The 11,873-nt window shown below is 41.6% G+C and overlaps 1 long non-coding RNA gene across 1 annotated transcript in view; it reads left to right on the forward strand.

Annotated features, from left to right (window-relative positions):
- The window catches only part of LOC133384282 (uncharacterized), a 55,144-nt gene extending 43,478 nt beyond the window's left edge, over window positions 1-11,666 (forward strand). The window contains exon 3 of the long non-coding RNA XR_009762480.1: window positions 11,375-11,666. This is a non-coding gene — a long non-coding RNA (uncharacterized LOC133384282). The remainder of the gene's footprint in view (window positions 1-11,374) is intronic.
- Window positions 11,667-11,873: the final 207 nt, after the last annotated feature.

Consider the following 11,873-nt stretch of genomic DNA (forward strand, 5'->3'; position numbering starts at 1 on the left):
ACTGTGTCTAGAGTTTATGCTTGCACTGTACTATCAGCAAAGCAACCAGCTACTAATAAAAGTGCACAGCAACTTTTCTGCCTCTGCAACATGTATATATTGGTTGTATCCAATGTTAGTAATACACAGAGTAGGCCCATTAAAATTAATGGATATGACTAATTCAGATCCATTAATTTCCATGAGTCTGTGTGTGTGTGCATGCTTACATGCGCGTATGTATGTATACATAAATTAGTCATAGCCATTAATTCCACATTTAAGGTTGCAGTCCTACACACACTAACCTATGAGTAGGACTCAATGAACTCAGTGAGACTTACTTCTGAACAGACAGACATAGAATTGCACTACCTGAGTCTGACTGGGTTTGCCCCAATCCCAGCCCAGTTTCATTGAGAACCACAATTATTTACATCCTCAGCCAAATCCTAAAGCAGAAAACAGAATATACCTAGAAAACTGTATGGAAATGACATACATATCCAATTTAAGCGCGGCTTCTGAAGTTTTCTGAATTTTTATTTTTTTACATATTGCTTTTCTAGAGGGGAAATAACCAAAAGCCAGCTAGAAACCAGAATTTTATTATCAGTTATCAGTTTGTCACATCCCAGAGTGTGCCAGTTTATTTGTGCCTTTATCTTTGTGGCTCATCTATTTATTTCTGAAATTTAGATTTCAGTGGCTAAAGATGCCTGAAAGATTCTCTCTTATGCTGCAGTGCTGATGATCATCTTGGGAGAAGCTATAAAAAATATTTTATATACAACTGCAGTTATGTAACTGTGCATTTCCTTTGGAGAGGCAGTTGAAAATTGATCAAGGTGTTGTGCCATGGTTAATGAAATATACATGAGAGCAAAACACTGCAAACATTTTCATTTCTACAGCAAACATCAAAAATACCAGTCCCCCTTAAAAATTGGTAGAATTATTTCACTGGAAAGAACCTAAAAATGCTAGTCTTCCACCACTGAAGCTGATTTCTCCGTACCCTAAAACTCCCAAGATACTAGCCCACTTCTAAAGGGATCATGATATACTGCAAGAAGAGAGGAAGATTTCGCAAGGTGCTGTGTATCAGATAAGCCTGCAAGGCAAGGAGCAAGTTTAGTTTAAAAAAAAAAACACCAATCCAGGCATGCAAGTGACGATACATATTACAAGAGAAACATTCCTTCTCCACTGACTCAGGTCACCACCCACATGTCTTGTTGTTGTTATGTGCCTTCAAACCGATTACAACTTATGACGACCCTAGCGACCTCCTAGAGCATCAGTCATGAAGTACCCTGTTCAGATCTTGTAAGATCAGGTCTGTGGCTTCCTTTATGGAATCAATCCATCTTTTGTTTGGTCTTCCTCTTTTTCTACTCCCTTCTGTTTTTCCAAGCATTATTGTCTTTTCTAGTGAATCATGTCTTCTCATGATGTGTCCAAAGTATGATAACCTCACTTTCATCATTTTAGCTCCTAGTGACTGTTCTGGTTTAATTTCTTCTAACCAATTATTTGTCTTTTTTGTAGTCCATGGTATCCACAAAGCTCTCCTCCAACACCACATTTCAAATGAGTTGATTTTTCTCTTATCCACTTTTTTCATTGTCCAACTTTCACATCCATACGTAGAGATCGGGAATACCATGGTCTGAATGATCCTGACTTTAGTGTTCAGTGATACATCTTTGCATTTGAGGACCTCTTCTAGTTCTCTCATAGCTGCCCTCGCCAGTCCTAGCCTTCTTCTGATTTCTTGACTATTGACTGCATTTTGGTTAATGAGTGTGCCAAGGTATTGATAATCCTTGACAAGTTTAATGTCCTCGTCAACTTTAAAGTTACATAAATCTCCTGTTGTCATTACTTTAGTCATCTTGACATTCAGCTATAGTCCTGCTTTTGTGCTTTGCTCTTTAACTTTCAACAGCATTCATTTCAAATTGTTACTGGTTTCTGCTAGTAGTATGGTATCGTCTGCAAATCTTAAGTTATTGATATTCCTCTCTCCAATTTTCACACCTCCTTCATCTTGGTCCAATCCTGCTTTCCATATAATATGTTCTGCATATAGATTTTAAAAATAGGGTGATAAAATACACCCCTGTCTCACACGTTTCCAATGGGGAACCAATCAGTTTCTCCATATTCTGTCCTTACAGTAGCCTCTTCTCCAGAGTATAGGTTGCACATCAGGACAATCAGATGCTGTGGCACCCCCATTTCTTTTAAAGCATTCCATAGTTTTTCATGATCTACACAGTCAAAGGCTTTGCTGTACTGTAATCTATAAAGCACAGGGTGATTTTTTTCTGAAATACCTTGGTCCATTCCATTATCCAATGTATATTTGTGATATGATCTCTGGTACCTCTTCCCTTTCTAAATCTAGCTTGGACATATGGCATTTCTCGCTCCATAAGAGACTTTGTTGTAGAATCTCGAGCATTATTTTACTTGCGTGGTATATTAAGGCAAAAGTTCAATAATTATTGCATTTCCTGGGATCTCCTTTCTTTGGAATTGGGATGTATATTGAATACGTCCAATCTGTGGGCTATTGTTTTCTTTTCCATATTTGTTGCCAAATTTTTGTCAAAATTTGGACAGATTCAGTCTCAATAGCTTGTAACTACTCTGTTGGTATGCCATCTGTTTCTGGTGATTTGTTTCTTCCAAGCATTTTAAGAGCAGCTTCTACCTGACTTTCTAAAATTGTTGGTTCTTCATCATATGGTTCCTCTGTGAATGAACTTGTCATCCTTGCATCTCTTTTAGAGTTCTGCAGTGTATTGCTTCCATCTTCCTTTTATTTTATCTCAGTCAGTCAATGTGTTCCCCTGTTAATGATTCAACATCCCTACCCTTGGTTTAAACTTCCCTTTCATTTCTTTAATCTTTTGGAATAGGGCTCTTGTTCTACCCTCTTTGTTGTCCTCTTCTATTTCTATACAATAACTATTTTAATAGTTCTCTTTGTCCCTACATACTGGTCAATGTATTGTTGCATTTAGGGTTCTAACCATCTTTCTATCTCCTTTTCCTTTCCTTCTCTCTTTAACCGTTTTAAGAGTTTCATCAGTCACTCATTGAGGTCTTTCTCTCTTTTTAACTAGAGGTATTGTCTTTTTGCATTCTTCTCTGATAATGTCTCTGACTTCAATCCATAGTTCTTCCGGTTCTGTCAACTAAGTTTAAAGCCTCAGATCTCTTTCTTATTTGATCTTTATATTTATTTATTTATTTTATTACATTTATATACCACCCCATAGCTGAAGCTCTCTGGGATTCTTCTGGGATGTTATTTAAATTGTATTTTGGCATTATGATTGGTTTATTGTTCTTCTTTAGCTTTACTCTGATTTTCGATATGACCAGTTCATGATCTGTACCACAGTCTGCTTCCGGTCTTGTTTTTGCAGAAAATTTGGAACTTCTCCCTCTTCTGCTACCAATTATAGAATCAATTTGATTCCTATACTGACCATTTGGTGATGTCCACTTGTACAGTCATCTTTTCGGTTTCTCAAAAAATGTGTTTGCAAGACACAAATTATTGACTTTACAGAATTCAATAAATCTTTCTTTGCTTCATTTCTATCTCCTAAGCCCCATTTCCCCACAATTCCTAGTTCTTCTCTGTTCCCTACTTTTGTGTTCCAGTCCCCCATGATTATCATCACAGCTTGTTTTGGTGTGTGATCAATTTCTTCCTGTACTTCTGCATAAAATCTTTCTAATTCCTCTTCTGCATTTGCCGTTGGAGCATAGACTTGGATGATGGTTATGTTAATAGGTTTCCCCTTAAATCTCACTGATATCACTTGCGTTATAGCTCCTGATTGCTTTTGCTACATCACTTCTCACTATTAAAGCAACCCCGTTTCTTCTTAATTTCTCATTTCCTGCATAAAATATTTTGTAGTTGCCTAATTGAAAATGTCCCATTCCTGTCCATTTTAATTCACTCATGCCAAGTATTGTAATGTTGACATGTCCCATTTCTTGCTTGATGATTTCTAACTTTCCCTGGTTCATGCTCCTCACATTCCATGTTCCTATTGTGTATGTCATACAACTCAGGACTCTCCTTTTGCATCTGTGCACATCGGTCTCTGAGCTTCCTTTCGGCTTTGACCCAGTTGCATCATTAGCCACTGCGCTACTTGTACTTGTACGTTGTTCTTCCCCATAGCTCGCTGAGTGCCATCTGACCTGGAGGGGGTCTCATCTTCCGGCACTATCTCGTGTTGCATTTTGGATAGTCTACTCATATTTACATGTCTTGAGGACATCCAAATGCATCAATTTATCCTGGAGTAGCTAATGTGGTGCCTTCCAGTTGTTGTTGAACTCCCATCATCACTGATCATTGGCCATGCTGGCTGAGGCTGAGAGGCGTTGGAGTCCAATAACATCTGGAGGGCATTACATCAGCTATCTCTATATTGGGGGCCCTCTGTTCTATACATATAAGGCAGTGTCATATCACTTTAAATAGTCTTGGCTTCCCCCAAAGAATCCTGGGAATTGTAGTTTATTAAGGATGCTGAGAGTTGTTAGGAGACCCCTATTCCCCTCACAGAGCTACAGTTCCCAGAGTTCCCTGGGAAGAGGGATTGAGTGTTAAACCTCTCTGAGAACTGTAACTATCTAAGGAGAAGGGGGATGTCTCCTAAGAACTCTCATTACCCAAACTATGGCTCCTGGGATTCTTTGCAGGCAGCTATTACTGTTTAAAGTGGTATGATACTGCTTTAAATGTATAGTGCAGATAGGGTCCTGTTGGAATATCACACCCCCTTCTCAGATATCTGCACAGGCTACCACTTTGTTACTCGACCAGATTCAAGTGTTACTATTAGTATATATTTTATTATTTATTTATTTATTTATTTATTTATTTATTTATTTATTTATTTATTTATTTATCAAAATTTATACTGCTTCAATGTAAAGACCTCTAGGCAGTTTATAAAAAACATTAAAATTAACAATAAAACAGTTAATAACAAGCAATTAAAAACATATTTAAAACAGTTAAAACAGCAACTAATGAAAAAAATTAAAGCACATCAACATCTATGTATCTGGATGGGCTTGCCAAAAAAGATTTAAGCAAGTGCAGAAAAGAACACAGCGAAGGCGACTGTCTGATGTCCATATGCAGAGAGTTCCATAGAGTAGGTGCTGCCACACTAAAAAAAAAAATTCTTACTAGTGCAGCATGTGTATTATGTGGCACCTGTAGCAGAGCCTGTTCTGCAGATCAAAGTGCTCGAGTGGGCACATATGGGTTAAGGTAGTCTTGCAAGTAAACTTGTCCTGAGCTGTTAAGGGTTTTATTTACCAGTAGTAACAACATGAACTTGGCTCAGTTACAAATTGGCAACCAGTGCAGAACTCTGAGCAGAGGTGTTATATGCTGACAGCGTCTCACTCCCATCAGCAATCATTTCTGGGTCAAGTACAAGGGATGCCCTAGATAGAGTGCATTGCAGTAATCCAGTCTTGAAGTCACCAGTGTCTGAACTACTGTGGCCAAGCTCTCCCAGTCCAGGAATGGTCATAGTTGTCTCACCAGGTGCAGCTGATAAAAGGCTCTTCTAGCCATCAAGGCTATCCAGGCCTCCAATGACAGAGTTGGATCCAGAAGCACCTCCAGACTGCGTACCTACTCCTTCAGGGGGAGTGCAACCCCACCCAGGACAGGCAATTGACCAACTTCTCAGAAATGGAAACCACTCACCCATAGTGCCTCCATCTTGCCAGGATTCAGGCTCAGCTTATTTCCCTTCATCAGTCTCACCACTTTGTCCAGGCTTCGCTCCAGGACCCACACAGCCTTTCCTGATTTGGATGTTATGGAGAAGTAGAGCTGATGACACCTTGCCCCGAAACTCCTGATGATCGCTCCTAGTGGCTTCATATAGAAATTAAATAGCATTGGAGATAAGATGGTACCTTGCGGCACCCCACAGCACAGCTGCCAGGGGGATGAAAAAGAATCACCCAATGCTACTGTCTGGACTCGGTCCTCTAGGTGGGACTGGTACCACCGTAATATGATGCCCCCAATTCCCATTCCACAAAGCCGGTCCAGGAGGATAGCATGATCAATGGTATTGAAAGCCACCGAGAGATCGAGAAGCAGGAGCAAGGTCACACTCTCCCTGTCCTGCTCTATATAGAGGTCATCCATCAGGGCAACCAAGGCTGACTCAGTCTCATGGCCCAGCCTGAATCCAAATTGGAATGGGTCTAGATAATTCATGTCATCCAAGAATGCCTGCAGCCGCCCCACCACTACCCTCTCCACAACCTTCCCCAAGAAGGGGATATTTGCAACAGGTCAATAGTTATTCCAATCCATGGGATCCAGAGCCAGTTTATGTAGGAGTGGCCTCATCACTGACTCTTTCAAGGCCACAGAGACCACCCCCTCACGCAGTGAAGCATTAACCACAGTCTGGACCCAATAAGTCAAACCCCCTCTGCTAGATTTAATAAGCCAGTAGGGACTGGGTTCAAGAGGGCATGTGGTCGGACGTGTAGCTGTCAGCACCTTGTCTATATCAGCTGACTGCATAAACTGAAACTAAAGCCCTCAAAATCTTGGGACCAGCTTACTTAAATAATTACCTTACCCCACAATGCCTGCTCAACTGTTTTGATCTGCAGAACTGGCACTTTTCCTAATGCCACATAATGTTCATTCCACACTTGCAAGGAATCTTCAGTGTGGCAGCACCCACTCTTCCTGGGAAGGGGAGTTAGTGAATGGTGCTGAGAATTCATAGGAGACTCCTATTCTCCTCACAGAACTACAGTTGCCAGAGTGATTTAACAGAAATGGTGTAACAACGGTCAGTTCTTCTGGGAACTCTGAGAATTGCAGCTCTGTGAGGGGAATAGGGGTCTCCTAACAACTCTCAGCACCCTTAACAAACTACAGTTCCCAGCCATGACTGTTTAAAGTGGTATGATGCTACTTTAAAAGTATAATGCAGATGGGGCCTTAGACTCTGATGTTCACACAAACATCGGATGAGGTGGTAAGAATTGTTCTTGGACTGTACCATCTCAAACTGCAGATGGGAGAGTCACATGGCTGAAAGCTTCCCAAGCTTAGTCTGTTAGACTATGAAAGCATAATTTGCCTATAGCAGGCTCATAGGAATGCAACAAGCTTCCTTATCCAGGAAGTTGTCCTAAATCTTTCATCATATACAACTCCATGGCAGATGATAGACCAGCTTCCAATTGAAGTCATCTCTGATCCTCAGATGGAAACATGGCTGTCTCATATAAATTCTAAAATGAATTCAACACAGTGGAGCCTCACTACCTAGATGAAGGGAGGGTTCTGAGGGTCTGTTAATTATTATTAATTATTATTAATTATTATTATTAATTATTATTATTAATTACATTTGTATACCGCCCCATAGCTGAAGCTCTCTGAGCGGTTTACAATAATTAAAAACATTAAAAACAAATATACAAATTTAAAACACTTAAAAAAAATTAAAAAACACATGCTAAAATGCCTAGGAGAAGAGGAAAGTCTTGACCTGGCACTGCAAAGATAACAGTGTTGTCGCCAGGAGCACCCTGTCAAACAAATCTTTCCATAATTTGGGGGCCACCACAGAAAAGGCCCTCTCCCTTGTTTCCAGCCTCCCAGCTTCCCTTGGAGTACGCACTTGGAGGAGGGCCTTTGATGTTGAGTGTAGTGTATGGGTGGGTTCATGTCGGGAGAGGCGTTTCATCAGGTATTGTGGTCCCAACTGTGTAAGGCTTTATAGGTTAAAACCAGCATCTGGAATCGGGCTCAGAAACATGTAGGCAGCCAATGCAAGCAGGACAGAATCGGTTTTATATGTTTGAACCGTCAGGTCCCTGTTACCAATCTGGCCACTGCATTTTGCATAAGCTGCAGTTTCCGAACTATCTTCAAAGGTAGCCCCACATAGAGCGCATTGCAGTAATCTAATTTGGAGGTTACCGGAGCATAGACAACTGAAGTCAGGCTATCTCTGTCCAGATAGGGGCGTATCTGGGCCACCAACCCAAGTTGATAGAAGGCCCTCCGTGCCACCGAGGCTACCTGATCCTCAAGTGACAGAGATGGTTCTAGGAGAACCCCCAAGCTATAAACCTGCTCCTTCATGGGGAGTGCAACCACATCCAGGACAGGTTGAACATCCACCATCCGGTCAGAAGAACCACCCACTAGCAGCATCTCAGTCTTGTCTGGATTGAGCCTCAGTTTATTAGCCCTCATCCAGTCCATTGTTGCAGCAAGGCACCGGTTCAGCACATTGACAGCCTCACCTGAAGAGGATGAAAAAGAGAAATAAGCTGTGTGTCATCAGCATACTGATGGTGGCTTGGGAGTGGAGGTTATGTCTGAAGTCTGAACATATTAAAAGTGTTTGCCCACATGAAAAGTAAACATCAGATCACACACTGGAAACCTCGTGGCTTTGGCTTCACTCACATTAAATCCCAGATGCAGCTTGTTTATTAGAAATAGGAATACAGCCTTCAGTCAAGTGTGCACCAATTAGGGATGGAAGGATCTGTTAATATCATTCTCTCAATTTCTCATTTTTCTAATCTTAAATTCAGATCTCCACATTTCTGCAGCAATTTCCTTTTAAAAAAATTCTTCAGCATTTTAGTGCAAATTTTTACTAATAAATACATGTTTGTGTGCAGTTTTGACTAATGTACACATTTTTGCATGCAATCTATCTTAATATAATGTATTTTATGTGTTATTTTCATTCATATATTCATTTATATTAACACTTTCCCTTAATAAATGCATTTCCGTAAACATTGTTCGGTTCGCAAACTGCATCACAAAATTCAAATATAGTAGGGCCCCACTCATACGGCAGGTTAGGTTCCAGACCCCCGACGGAAACGAAAACCACTGAAAAGCAGATCAGCTGTAGTGTGGGGTTCTGGAACCTAACCCGCTGATCACACCAGAGGAGAAGATCAGATCTTCCCCTTCTCCGGCATGATCAGCTCCAGCGGGGGAGTCTGATCGCGCCAGAAGAGAAGATCAGCTGTAGCACGCTACAGCTGATCTCCCCCTCCTCTGGCGTGATCAGCTGGAATACAGGGAGCTCCAGCCCCCCTCCAGCTGATCGCCCCACTGGCGCTGTATTAGCAGAACGCCAAAAAGTAGGGCACCAAGAAGCGGGGCCCTACTGTAAGTGCGAATTTCAAAGAATAGCTGTGGTTCAGTTCCCATTTTGTTTTGGAAAGCATGAATTTGATAATTCATCTTGAAATGTGAGCTAAATTGAATTTCTTCCCCACCCCTAGTGCCAATTCATCTCAACAATATAGTGTAGTGTAGAGCCAATTTAGTGTATTGGTTTGAGTGTCAGACCAGGACCTGGGAGACCAGAGTTCAAATTCCTACTCATCCATGAAACTCACTGGGTGACCTTGGGCCAGTCACTGTCTCTCAGCCTAACCTACCTCACAGGATTGTTGTGAGGATAAAATCAGGAGGGGGAGCACAGTGTTTGTACACCACCTTGCACTCCTTGGAGGAAAGGTGGGATAGAAATGTAATAATAATCGAACAAACAAACAAACAATGTAGGCAACTGTGATGAGCTGGGGAGACAGCACACTTGTTACCATTCTCAGACTGGCAATCACCCTGGAAGATGAATGGGGAGGTTCAGAAACTGAACGATAGGGGGAGGACAATGGACACTCAGACATGCTCAAGCCAGGGGAAAATAAAAGCAGCAGTAGAGCATCTGTCAGGGTGTGTTCCAGAGTATACCAAGATCAAGAGACAACAGTGGGAAGAAGAGAAAGAAATAGCAAGCAAAAGCTGAGTGAACTGCACAGAGTGAATGAAGATGAGATAGCTGTTGAGCAAGAAAGCTGGGGCCTGTGTGTGTGAAGCCTGCAAGGGTGGAAGAGAGAATGAGGATGTGAGAGACAGGGAGGGAGATAGCTTAAGCACAGGTGTATTGGAATGTCAGAAGAAATGCGTGTGTGGAAGTGACGGAGAGACTTCAAAAAAAAAGGACTGAAGAACAGTTAAAGAGAAAAATGACAGCTGAAAGAAACAGAAAGAACTTACAGGAGACAGGGATAATTTATAAGAGGCTGCAGGAATACAAGGCAGGAGTGATAACATAAAGGAGTCCCCAAAGGGAAGTCTGGTCCAGCAGAGGGTCAGCTGGCCAGTTCTGCCTCAGTGAGGATGAGCAGAAAGGCATAGGAGGACATTGAGGATTTCTGGACCTGATTGCCTCAATGGTGGGCCACATAATAGGAGTTCATAGTTGCCTTAACAGGGCATGTCCTATGATGACAAGAGCCTCTAGCATGTAAATGTGAAGGGCTTGCCATGTGTCTTTGCTGACAAAATATAACTTGGCATTTTGAAGGCACCTGGAATGCCGAGGGGAGGGTGTGATGTTCCTATATTAATGTATATATGGTAAGTGTTGTTGTTTTAGAAGATACATGGTAAGTGGAGTGAAAGAGGGGGAGTGAATGGGCAGTAGAATGCGAGATGATTGGCTGAGTGTTTAAAATGGCTGAATGTATAAAAGGAAGAGTGAGAGTGGAATCTGGGGGGGGAGAAGAGAAAGCGTGGTGGGGTTTGAGAGAGTTGTTTGCCAGGAGAGCGTGAAGAAGGAGGGAGGTGGAGCTCGCATTAGTATTGAGTAAAACCATATGCTTATGTGCCTTAAGAAGAAATCTTGTTAATCTTGTTAATCTTGTTAGCTTTGTTATCTGTAATAAATACTTAATTTGGTTTACCAAAGGCCTGATCCTTGGCTGGGGTTTCACAGACCAGAAGGGAGGGTAAGGTAATGACCAAGGCTGAAGGGGAACTGTAACAAATGGTGGCAGCGGTGAAGAGAATAACAATACCAGTATTCAGAGTCTCTGGGAATACTAGTATTGGGACGTTACTGGTGGTTGCCTAGCAGGGGGATCTGTTGAGATCTGTGCTAGAGCGGGGAGAGAAACCATAAGAGAGAGCGGTCCGGACTGGTGGAGTCCCTGGTGGTGCCTAGAGACAGGCAGTAACCACGCGCAGGTAGGAACCTGACAGGGAGAGCCAGGGAAGGACGCCTCACAGAGGGACCCTTGACAACAACTTTAGAATAATCAGTGATATTTTCCATCATGCTCAGATAAATGGGGAGCATTCAAGAATGCTAACTCATAAGAAAAAAAGGAAAGAAAATAAAGGAAGAATGATAACTCTACTCCAAACTCAACTTTCAACACCAAAATCACTTTTAATATCTGTGTGGAATCTGTGTGGATACTTTTTTAAAATAAATGCCTCCTGTTTATCTTCTTTTCTCAGGCCCTCCAGCACAAAACGCTCAAAAATGAAAAGAGTTGAAATTCTTCTGCCTGGAGGAACCCTGAAGCTTTATAGCACTCGTGTGTCATCTTCAAAACCTGGAAGAAAACCAAGACAATATGGCCATCATTAAGCTAGTACAGCAGAGCAACAACTGCCTGGCCACTCTGGAAATGCCTTTCAGAGATGAAAAATTATTAGGATATTTTGGACTTGTCTGCTGCATAAACAGGCTACAAATAATTAGGGGGAGTCTTTGTTGGGGGATTCCCATCATGACTCAGATGCATGGCTTGTAACAACTAGAAGCCATGTATTCAGTGTTAGCAGGCTGAAGCCTGTAGAACTCCCTCCCAACTAAGATTATGCAGACACCTTCCTTGTTGAACTTCAGGAACATGACTAAGACTTTCTTGTTCCAGTGGGCAATTTACAGTAGTGTTTGCTTTTACAATAAATTTTATTGTTTCATTTTCGGTATGGTTTGTTTTGATGTACA

The sequence above is a fragment of the Rhineura floridana genome, chromosome 4 (genome assembly GCF_030035675.1).
Source record: "Rhineura floridana isolate rRhiFlo1 chromosome 4, rRhiFlo1.hap2, whole genome shotgun sequence".
Classification (NCBI taxonomy): domain Eukaryota; kingdom Metazoa; phylum Chordata; class Lepidosauria; order Squamata; family Rhineuridae; genus Rhineura; species Rhineura floridana.